This window comes from Simochromis diagramma, unplaced genomic scaffold (genome assembly GCF_900408965.1).
Source record: "Simochromis diagramma unplaced genomic scaffold, fSimDia1.1 OVJJ01000682.1, whole genome shotgun sequence".
Taxonomy (NCBI): Eukaryota; Metazoa; Chordata; class Actinopteri; order Cichliformes; family Cichlidae; genus Simochromis; species Simochromis diagramma.
In genome coordinates, this window is record NW_024387359.1 from 1,429,751 (window position 1) to 1,442,004 (window position 12,254).

Consider the following 12,254-nt stretch of genomic DNA (forward strand, 5'->3'; position numbering starts at 1 on the left):
ATGTCTGGGCATAACCCTTACAGGATCATTTTATGCCTGGTAAACAGCATGAAGGTCAACATAAAGGAGATATTCTGTTAGCTTAGAAAATAAAAATCATGCCTGTTGTTGAGTCATGTTGTAGTTTCTTTCAGACCGCACTTTGCTGTTTTGTATAATACTGTGGGTACAGATTGTTTTAAGGGTTTATGACTCTTTAAGTCTTTTTACTGTGTCCAGGAGGCAGTCTCCAACATGTTCTGTATATTTCCAGCTGTGAGCTGTTAGCATTCATCCTTTTCATTTATGTGCTAGTTTGTTATGAAGTGTGATGTTGTCCTGCAGGGTTGACAAAGTACCCACAAAACACCCATTACACTGATCCCACTCACTGTGGTTGCAGTTGGAGATCCTACCTATGTAAATTTATGAAGAAAACCCCCCCAAAACAAACAAAACTGGTGATTACGAATACATTTTAGGAGGTATTTGTGCTAAACACAGGTAAGAAGTAGGAGGCACCACTTTGTGCAACATTTACAAATCAATTATTTATTAAGTCTGATTTTTAAGGAGGCAGATCACTGATGCAGTGTCAGCACAGTTTGAGAGACACAAAATAGCATTGTTGAACCTGCCTTTGATTTCCAAATAGCTATTAGATGAAAACTTGTCATATCTCTGTATGGTGTGCAGGGTGCCTGCAGATCACACAGAAAGGATTCCAGTAAAGACCTAAGACAGGAAACAGATAAGACATGCAACTGGCCCAGTTGATTCATCTACTGTTTGCCGAGGCCTCAACAGAAAAGGTCTCAGTGGAAAGGTGGCTGTCAAGAAGCCCTTAATGAGGAAGTGAAACAGAGATAAAAGGCAGAGGTACGCCAAGTTACACAGGAACTGGACTGAAAAGCATTTCAGTCTTATGAAGTGATGAATATAAATTTGAAATATTTTGTTCAGAATCAGCATCAGTATGTACAGAAAAGGTCAGGAGAGAGGCAACATGGAGAGTCTGCAGCCATCTATAACATACAGTGAAGGCTGTGCTGTGGTTTGGAGCTGCATATCAACCAGTGACGTTGGGGATTTTCTCCAAATTGATGGAATTATGAACACAGGTTTTGATTCACCATGCAATAAATCTTTCAGATTGGCAGTGGTTTCAAACTGATCTCAGTTTGTGCAGTAGACGCATTACTGAAGCAGTGTGGGATCGTGTTGACAGCGAAGGGAACAAAAGGAGCCAATATCCCAAAAAAGAGCTTTGAATGTTCTTCATGATAATCAAGGTAAAAGTAATACAAGTAATAAATACTTTCCCAATCAGTGTTTGGTGGTAAATCTCACAGGTACGTGCATCATTGTCTAAGTATAAAAAGGAAAAAAAATGTCAGCTGTCAATCCAAACAGGCCCAGAAGTGATGAAATAGCTACCAGAGGCAGAATCACTGAAGGTATCATAGTCATTAGTTTATAAATGTACACATGCCACACTGACACCCACCCAGGAAAGATAAAAAACCCTGAAAATCTTTAGACTTGACTGACCAAAGCTGATTATCTGGCAGGGCCACTTATCCAGGGCAGACTAGCAGCCTAAGCAAAGAAGGAGATCCAAATGCTAACCTCTACTCTGAGTCTCTCGAATGACTCAACTCCTCGTTTCCACCATATCCCCAGCTGGCCAATTAGATCCTTTAAGTATAATTTCTATTTTTCTACACAAGGTATGTCTGCCTAAATAAATCAAAGGTACTGCAGGAAGCAACTTCAGCACAGTAGTTCCTTGAAAAGTTATTTACTTTTTGGCTCCTGATTCTATTTGTATAAAGTGTTGCCAGAAATGCTGCATGAGCTCCTGCACAAGGACAACTTCATGCAGCTGCTGCACGTGCAGCTCCACGTGTTGTGTTTTCAGCAAACATTTGCAATCAAACTGAGGTCAAGAGGAAGGAGTATTTACACATCACACACAAATATTAAGCTCACAGTTTATAAACAATATTTTTCATCTGTCATAGTCACACTAAATATGGGACACGAGTCAAAACACTTCAGTGTTATTGTTACAAACAGCTTAGAAGTGTCAGTTTGTTGATATTTTTCTCTTTTGCAGTAGAGATATTTCTAATGTGGAGCTGTTTCATTAGCATAGCGTATAAAACATGAGATACCGTCATCTCGTCCTGTTTCCAGTGGAAAGTCATCATTTCTGGGAAATACGAATTGAGATAAAGTCATTTAGTCTTAGAGTGATAATGACAGATAATAAAAGATATGCAACATTGTGGGAGGACTATCAGCACAAAGAGATTCCATGAAAAACATAATGAAATTAAAATTAATAGCTTTAAACTTTACAAGATACAGATGTAAAGATGTAAAGTAACTAAAACTGGAAACACTGAGAAAGCCTGCTTATAAAAATACAGATAAAATAATAAAATAATGAGTTTGCCAATGTGTTCTCCTCAGGTTGTTCCAGAGAGTAGGTGCTCTAACATAAAAGACCTGGGCATCCTTTCTCATCAGCTGGGATTGTGGGATGGCAAGCACATCCTTGGCTGAATACCTCATGTTATGACCTGGCACATATGAGGAATATTTACAAGAGGGATAATCGTAGTAATCGATAATTGTTTTGAAATGAGAGCGAGTATATATTTAAGGATGAAGGCCTTGAAGTTTCAGTTAATATATTTCTTAGTGACATATCAAGCACTACTTCTAGGAAAGCAGCAAGAAAGATGAGAAAGACTCAGCCATTATTCCTACCAAAAATAAAGTTTCTCTAATGTAAAGGCATGTGCTTAGTTAAAATTGCTACATATTAATGACTGGCTTTGATAAAGCATGCTGAAATCCATCATCATAGACCAAGATGCTCCAGGAAGTCAGGAAGCCGTACACATGAACTAGCAAAAAACAAGGTTTTTGAGCTGTTTGAGAAGACTTTCACCCACATCAGGTCAGCGAGAGAGTCCTAAATCCTATACAAGACAAATTTCTGATGACACAGTTTCCCTCATCGAAAGCCCCACCGCAACCAACCAAAACAATCTGCTGTTACCACGACAACTGCACGATTTGCCTTCAGATGTGGGTGACAGTAGGAGTGGGAACATTTCCGTAGAGGTTACTCATACAGGAAGTTAATGTGGGACACATGGCAAACCCTGCATAGGTTTACACAGGCGCCCACTCTGACATGCTTTTTGGTCTTCGGTGTCTTTTTCCCCCTAAATGCCCAAACTCTCAATTCAGCCTCTCAAGATAAGAATTTGCCAACATGTCACCATTTTACATTTTTGTACACTGAAAGCAGTGAGTGACTCATAGGTCACTCACTGTTATTTTGTGAGTTAAATCATGCCATTAATCTGTCGTGTCTGTCACATCCTGTTTCTTTCTTGGTCAACTTCTTGCTTTGTTTCTGTTTTGTCTGCTCCTTTGCCTGCATCAACTTCTCATTGCCCTTGTTATTGTGCCCTGTCTTATTTTGGTAATTGGCTTTCCTCACACAGCCTTTGTTGTTTTACTTCCTGTCCGTGCCTGTTTTTCTGCTCCTTATGATCGCCTGCTCCGAACTGATTGTTTTCACCCATATTCATTAGTTCCACCTGTTCACAATTAGTTCCCTGTGTATTTATAGCTCTCTTTTATTTTTTATGAATTGTTAAGACTGTCTGGGTTCTCCTTCACTCCTGTCTTGATTTGAATCACTCCTCTGGTCTCCTGGGTTGTAAACTGTGTTAGCAACCAATGGCTTCCTTGCCAGTTTTATTCCTGCCTTCTCTTGTCTGCATTTGGGTCCTCTTTTTGAATAAAACATAATGCTTAAAGAGAAGATGGTGCCTTGAGCTAAAATTATGCTGAAAACTAGTCTAAAAATGTTACTTTAAGGCTGGACTATTTTTATTCCTCTTGTTTTAAAAACTCCCTGGAAAAGCTTTCACTTGATCCAAAATGCTACAGTGAGAGTACAAATGGGGTTGTTACGGCTGTGGCCATAAGAACACTGTGTGGGCTGTTTTGTTCTGTGTCTCTTTACTATGTTTAAGACTCTTTACAGGTCCCTCCCCTAATGAAGAGTAGTGAGCAGCTGACTGGACCATGGAACAGGTGACCACGTTCAAAAAGCCGCTCTGACAGCTCCCGAGAGAGAGAGAGAGAGAGAGAGTGGGGCGAGCCAGCCGGCCGGCGAGCCGGCAGGCAGGCAGGCAAGCAGGCAGGCAGGCAAGCAGGCAAGCAAGCAAGCAAGCAGGCAAGCAGGCAGGCAGCTTGACAGCCGACGCGGTCCTGACCCTGGTTTTCCCAGCCTATACTTTTACTGTGTATTTGTGTGAGCGTGATCTGTGAGAGCCGCTCTTGGTGCATTAACTTAGTGCTTAGGCACTCTTAGGCTGAAGCGGAAGGGGTGAGCCGCCTTTTTCTTTGGAACAGTTTTCTCCTGTTTTCCGGGTTAGGGAGCGAGGGTTAGTATTGTCATTTGTTTGTTCTGTTTCTTTCTTAGGGTTTAGTTAGTTTTCTCTGGTGGGACTTAGTTGGTTTTGTTTATTATTTTGGCCTGGGTTCACCCTGCAGCTATGCTTCATTACCTTCAATAAAATCACCTTTTTTTAACTCACAACTGGTTTTGGATGTCTGGCTTGGGAACCAGGGCGGGGATTTGTCTCTCTCTCCTCCAACCTTATGTGCGTCTCTACACGCCTAGACTAGGGGCGTAACATAAATGGGGGCTCGTCCCTTTTCGTGTGATTGGTTCGTTTACTTTTTGCGTTTGCGGTGGGGGGGAAACGGCGGAGAGTTTCGTTTGTCTGTGCGGTAGGCGCGAGTTTTGTGGCTCTGGAGTGCGCGGATGCGGTTGGTTGTCTGCAGAGTTGTGTTTTTCTTTGTTGCTTTGCTCGTGATGTCGTTTGACATGGATGATTTTGCGCAACAGCCCTCCATTGAGAAGTTAGAGCGGTGCACAAAAGCAGATTTGTTGGTAGTGGCTAATTTATTCAATGTGGATGTTCCGTTGCATTCTAAGAAGGCGGAAATTAAACAGTGTTTGGTAGAGAAACTGGTGGACAGGGGAGTGTTTGGGAGGCAGAAAACCTCGCCGAGTGGGTCTGGGAGTTTGGAGACGGCAGTGGGGGCGGAAGCTGCTGGGGCCGTCTCGAAACCTTCCAAGGGGCGGATGACGTCGGGGCGGAAGCTCCTGTCGCCGTTCAATCTCCTAAATTTGACCCGACTGGCCAGGTTGCGGCGGGTTTGGTGACGGAAGATCTCAAGCTTGCCCTTCGCTTGAAGGAGGTGGAGCTGGCGGCTAAGGCTAAGGAAGTCGAGCTCATGTATCTCCGCATACGTGCTATGGAGCTGGATCATTCTCGAGCGAAAGACGCTGCTCCCGTCCCTGTAAGTGCACTTCCCCGACACTCCCACCGTAGACCAGTTTAACGCTAGCAAGCAGATTGTTTTGGTACCTCCTTTTAGGGAGGGAGAGGTTGATTCATATTTCACTGCTTTTGAGCGCATCGCAACCACTTTAAAATGGCCAAAGGATGTCTGGAGTCTGTTGTTGCAATGCAAATTAGTAGGAAGAGCGCAGGAGGTTTGTGCGAGTCTTTCCATTGCTGACAGTTTAGATTATGAGATTGTCAAATCCACTATTTTGCGGGCTTATGAATTAGTCCCGGAGGCGTATCGGCAGAAGTTTCGTGCCTGTCGCAAGTCCGACAGTCAAACGTTTGTGGAGTTTGCACGTGAGAAAACTGTCTTATTTGACAAGTGGTTGGCTGCCAGTAACGCGGAGAACTTTACTCAGCTGCAAGAGTTGATCCTGCTGGAGGAGTTTAAGACATGTCTCCCTGAAAATATTGTGGTGTACCTTAATGAACAGAAGGTGGGGTTATTGTCTAAAGCCGCTGTCCTTGCCGATGAATTTGTGTTAACTCATCGTGCTGCACTTTCGACAGCGCGCCGTGAGTACACTTCCGCAACTCATCCTGCCAAAAGTTATAGGGTTTCCCCTAAGCGCCAGACACGTTCTGCTGCTATTCCTGTGTCAGATCGCAAATGTTTTTATTGTCATGAAATCGGGCACCTTGTTGCTGTTTGCCCATCACTACAGCGCAGGGAGCAGGCCAACACAGTGAGGAAGCCGAAAAGTGTGGGTTTCGTTCGCTCTATGTCTGCTTCCACTTCACCTAGCAATGGAGTGGGAAGTGAAAGCTTTGATGACAGCTACCGTCCCTTTGTGTCGGAAGGATTTGTTTCTTTGAACGAAAAAGAGGCGGATCGGGTGCCGATCACGATTTTGCGTGACACTGGAGCCGTGCAGAGACTCATTTTGAGGGGTATTCTACCTTTTTCTGATGACTCTTTTTGTGGTTCGGATGCTCTTGTCTGGGGAGTAAAAATGGGTGTGCTGCGAGTACCACTGCACAATGTTTCTTCAACGCCGCTCGTTTCGGGTTCGGTACCGGTTGGAGTGCGCGATCAGTTGCCAGTGCCCAGAGTTGCGATGATTCTGGGGAATGATTTAGCGAACGGGAAAGTGTTTTCTACCCCAAGAGTGGTTGAGAATCCTGTGCCTGATACTTTTGTTATCTGACCCTGCCGTGAGCGCTCCCCCTCTGTTTTTCCTGCCTGCGCTGTAACTCACGCGCATAAGCGCAAGTATGGTGATGTTGATTTGTCTGATTCTTTTCTCTGCGCTGGTGGTGAGCCGGAGTCTGAATCTAAAACCTGTGACCCACTGATGGGCGACCCTGAGGCGATGCTGTCTATTAGCCCATCAGTGACACCTCAACTGCCTTTGGGAGTTAACAAAAAGGATTTTGTTTTGGCACAACACAGTGACCCGACTCTTGTGGGTTGTTTTTCAGCTGCCAACTCTAGTGACCAGTATCCTCGTGTTTATAGTGTTGAGGATGATGTGTTGATGCGTACCTGGTATCCGCCTACAGCTGGTGATTTGGGCTGGAATGTGTTTAAGCAGGTTCTGGTGCCTCAACAGTACCGACACAAAGTTCTTAGTCTTGCCCATGACAGCTTTTCTGGACATTTAGGTATTAGAAAAACCTACCACCGCATTCTGCGTCATTTCTTTTGGCCAGGATTGAAGAATGACGTTGCTAAGTATTGTCGTTCTTGTCACACCTGTCAGATTAGTGGTAAGCCTAACCAAGTCATTCCACCCGCTCCATTACACCCTATTCCAGTTTTAGGGGAACCTTTTGAACACATACTCATCGACTGCGTTGGTCCACTTCCTAAAACAAAATCGGGCCACCAGTACCTCTTGACTTTGATGTGCGTTGCTACACGTTTTCCCGAGGCAATTCCATTGCGCACCCTTAAGGTTAAACCAGTTGTTAAGGCGTTGGTGAACTTCTTTTCTACTTTCGGGTTACCAAAAGCTGTCCAAACCGACCAAGGCTCTAATTTCATGTCTAAGATTTTTGCTCAAGTTTTGCAATCACTTGGCATTAAACATCAGAAATCTAGTGCCTATCATCCGGAGTCGCAAGGTGCGCTCGAGCGGTTTCATCAGACATTGAAATCTATGATGCGGAAATTTTGCCTTGAGTCTGAAAAGGAGTGGGATGAGGGGTTGCCGCTGCTCCTTTTAGCAGTGAGGGAAAACGTGCAGGAGTCGCTAGGATTTAGCCCTGCTGAGCTGGTGTTCGGTCACACAGTGCGTGGCCCGTTGCGACTGCTCAAGGAGAACTTCCTGTCCGACACAGATGCTCCTAAGGAAAATGTGTTAGATTATGTGAGTTCTTTTAGAGAGCGTTTGCATAAAGCATGTGCAATCGCACGCGATGCTCTCGTTGCAGCGCAGGGTAAGATGAAGAGGAAGTTTGATGTGAAAGCTGTGCAGAGGAAATTTGAGGTTGGTGATAAAGTTTTAACACTTCTACCGGTCCCTGGATCTTCCCTCCAGGCAAAGTTCAGTGGTCCGTATACGGTGCAGGCGAAATTGAGTGACACGGATTATGTCATCGACACCCCAGAGCGAAGGAAAAAGTGTCGTGTGTGTCATATTAATATGATGAAGCCCTACTTTGCTGGTGGTGTGTCAACAGTTGCGACTGTGGGGGTGCCAGGTTCCGAAACCCGGTATGACCCAGTAGGTGATGATTTGGTTTTCGGTTGTGCTGTGGGCTGCGCACGACTTAGGAATTCTGAAATCCTACATGATTTAAGGTCACATTTAACTGAGGTAGATGATGATGTTCGAAATGACGTGTGTCGGTTGATTGAGAATCATCCTAATCTTTTCTCGGACACTCCATCCTGTACCACCGTGCTGGAGCATGATATCGATGTGGGGGACCATCCTCCAATCAAACAGCATGCCTACCGGGTGAATCCCACTAAACGTGCTCTTTTCCAGACAGAAGTCTCTTATCTGTTGGAAAATTGTCTTGCTGTCCCTAGCTCTAGTGCGTGGAGTTCCCCGTGTCTCCTAGTGCCTAAAGCGGATAAGACCCCACGGTTTTGTACAGATTTTCGGAAGGTGAACAGCGTGACCAAACCTGACTCCTATCCTCTTCCCAGAATGGAGGATTGTGTCGATAGGGTCGGTTCTGCGACGTTTGTTACTAAGCTGGACTTGTTAAAGGGCTATTGGCAAGTTCCTCTAACATCACGTGTGGCCGAAATCTCTGCCTTTGTTACTCCTGACCATTTTCTCCAGTACACTGTCATGCCTTTCAGGTTGCGCAACGCTCCCGCCACATTCCAACGGCTCATGAATATCGTGCTGGGCGGCGTCTGCAAGTGTGAAGTGTATTTAGATGATATTGTCGTCTATTCAGACACCTGGTCAGAGCATATGGAGACACTCACTGATGTGTTCCATCGCTTGGAAAGGGCATCCCTCACCCTCAACCTCGCCAAGTGTGATTTTGGTAAAGCCATGGTGACGTACTTAGGAAAACAGGTGGGTCAGGGGCAAGTGCGCCCTATCTTGGCCAAAATCCAGGCCATACTGGACTTTCCTGCCCCTCGGACTAGGCGTGAGCTCCGTCGTTTCCTCGGCATGGTGAGCTACTACCGGGGTTTCTGTCAAAACTTCGCGGAAGTGGTCGCACCCCTCACTAGCCTCACTAGTGTGTTGAAACCTTTTGTGTGGTCCTCTGCGTGTCAGAGTGCGTTCCTGGCTGTTAAGACTCTCCTGTGCAGTGCGCCAGTGCTGGCTGCCCCTGATTTTGCACGCCCTTTTAAATTAGAGGTTGATGCCAGTGCAAACGGGGCAGGTGCCATATTGCTACAGGAAGACCATCATGGTGTGGATCACCCAATTGGCTATTTCTCAAAGAAATTCAATGTCCATCAGCGAGGGTACAGCACGATTGAGAAAGAGGCCCTCTCTCTGCTGTTTGCATTGCAACATTTCGAGGTGTATGTCGGTTGCAGCCCCTCGCCTGTGATCATTTATACCGACCACAATCCCCTGGTATTCCTAATGCGAATGCAGAACTCGAACCAAAGGCTGATGAGGTGGTCTCTCTTGGTGCAGGATTTCAACTTGGAAATCCGCCATAAAAAGGGCACAGAGAATGTGTTAGCGGATGCCCTATCCCGTGTTTTCCCTTAAACATAACTGTCCAAAACATCTACAAAGGAGATGTCTTTGATTTTGGGAAGGGGGGTGTTACGGCTGTGGCCATAAGAACACTGTGTGGGCTGTTTTGTTCTGTGTCTCTTTACTGTGTTTAAGACTCTTTACAGGTCCCTCCCCTAATGAAGAGTAGTGAGCAGCTGATTGGACCATGGAACAGGTGACCACGTTCAAAAAGCCGCTCTGACAGCTCCCGAGAGAGAGAGAGAGTGGGGCGAGCGAGCAGCTTGACAGCCGACGCGGTCCTGACCCTGGTTTTCCCAGCCTATACTTTTACTGTGTATTTGTGTGAGCGTGATCTGTGAGAGCCGCTCTCGGTGCATTAACTTAGTGCTTAGGCACTCTTAGGCTGAAGCGGAAGGGGTGAGCCGCCTTTTTCTTTGGAACAGTTTTCTCCTGTTTTCCGGGTTAGGGAGCGAGGGTTAGTATTGTCATTTGTTTGTTCTGTTTCTTTCTTAGGGTTTAGTTAGTTTTCTCTGGTGGGACTTAGTTGGTTTTGTTTATTATTTTGGCCTGGGTTCACCCTGGAGCTATGCTTCATTACCTTCAATAAAATCACCTTTTTTTACTCACAACTGGTTTTGGATGTCTGGCTTGGGAACCAGGGCGGGGATTTGTCTCTCTCTCCTCCAACCTTATGTGCGTCTCTACACGCCTAGACTAGGGGCGTAACAGGGGTCTACAAACAGAGATTTATGGCTTCTCTTTACTTGCTCCCTGTGAATTGAATTTAAAATCCTTACAGTGTATCCTTACAGTCCTGAATGATCAGGTGCCATCATATCTTGAGGGCCTCATACCAGAGCAAAGACTGATGTTCAAGTCTCTCCAACTGCAGGTTTACTTTTTTCTTGAGTTTCTAAAAGTAGAATGGGAGGCAGACCCGTCTATCAGGCCTATCTGATCAGGTGACTCTGGCCCATCTCTTAGTTATGCTAATATATGCTTTGACTTTTGGGGGGATAGAAATGGTGTCTGTTTTCTGAATCTAAACTGGGTTCTGGTTCCACAGAAGCGAGGCCTCCAAATTCAAGGCTATCTTTCCCACTCTACCTTTAAATACCCTAGGAATCACAAATAAACCAGCACTCTGAGAGCAAAGTGCTCTGATGGGGCGATATGGTACTATAAGGTTTTTAAGTTATGATAGGGCCTGATTATTCAAGAACTGTGAGAAGGTTTTAAATTGGAGCCTGGATTTAACAGGGAGCCAGTGAAGAGAAGCCAATATGAGAAAAAGAGCTCTCTCTTTCTAGTCCCTAAAGTACTCTGGCTGCAGCATCTTTGATCAACTGAAGGCTTTTCAGTGAGATTTTAGGACAAAATCATGCTAATTAACTACAATAATCCATTCCAGAAGTAGTAAATGCATAAGACAAAGCATTTATTAACATAATCAAAATACTGTTATGAAACAAAAAGCAGTGAAATCTATCTATTACTTTTAAAACTGGAATCTATCTTTAATTTTTGCCTACAAACCAGTCTGCATAAGAATCACCATGACAAACTGTCTGTTTTCTTTGTTGACGTTTGTCCCCTGGCGATATTAAAATTTGAAACCCTGACAGTGTTTCCAGGTTGTATCAAACATCAGTTTCTGTTCTGCCTCAAACTGCGCTCCACCTCACGGAGAACATGATTCAGAAACCATGGTGAGGAAATCACAAACATCTCAAATAGACCGATCGGGGAAAAGATGTTGCTTTCAACCAGCTGTTGAGATAAATCACGATCAGACAACTGCAATTCTCAGATACTCCAAAACAAAGCTGAGGGTTACGCAACATTTATGATTTTTTCTATAATACTAACCCTAAACACACAAGTGTTTTTCAATGTTTCTAACAGCTACATGGATACTAAAAACCGTGTGTGTGTATGAACGAAAAAAACTGCAAATAAGGAGCCACGGTATTTAATACTCAGTTAATGACGTCACTCTAAAATATCATGCATATTACAATGTCACTGGATATCAGATGTCCTTCAAATCAATCAGGCTGGCCATAAAGCTTTCATACTTCACTAAAATTGAAAACAGTATAGAAAGCATTACAGCAGGGACATGAAAAGTGTTTTCAGTTAGATGCTTTGTACATATGACACAGTATTGACCAAACTTATCCTCGATTTGTCTGAAATTCACTAAAATGAGTGGAAAAGTCTCAGTACTTACAACACACAATGTGTCGGCCACTTTGGCTCATGCAGCAGATGCAACTGAGTCCTCTGTGAGAAGCTTCCATCAATGAAGTGACTGCAGGGGGGAAAAACAGCATGCAAGGCTGTAACACATGATCCAGTATAACAGGAGACACTTAATCCAGATCCAGTCTTCAGTGGAGTACTCCCCCTTTTGTCTTTGAAATCAAAGCAAAAAACAGCAAAATTGACATCAATAAATTGGGAATTTATCTTGAGCAAGAAACACTGGTAAAGTTTGTTGGTGCTCTCGGTGGCCAACAGTAGCTGATATGTGCACGGGTCATCTGGCTCTCTGCAGGAGGTCTGTAAAGTAAAGAAGCCAAAATCAATACAGCTAATAAGCCATCAACTGAACAAAAGAGGTCAGTGCTCCCAGACAGAGAGAGATTAGAGCTGGCAGGCTGGTCTGGATACAGTGACATGAACGCCATTCATCTACATTTATTGG

The 12,254-nt window shown here is 44.5% G+C and overlaps 1 protein-coding gene across 1 annotated transcript in view; it reads right to left on the reverse strand.

Moving 5' to 3' along the window:
* zmp:0000000846 (tenascin) overlaps nucleotides 1-12,045 on the reverse strand; it is a 59,282-nt gene extending 47,237 nt beyond the window's left edge. The window contains exon 1 of the mRNA XM_040007284.1: nucleotides 11,778-12,045. The gene's annotated coding sequence lies outside the window, so the exon portion shown is untranslated. The remainder of the gene's footprint in view (nucleotides 1-11,777) is intronic.
* Between the last annotated feature and the right edge of the window lie 209 nt (nucleotides 12,046-12,254).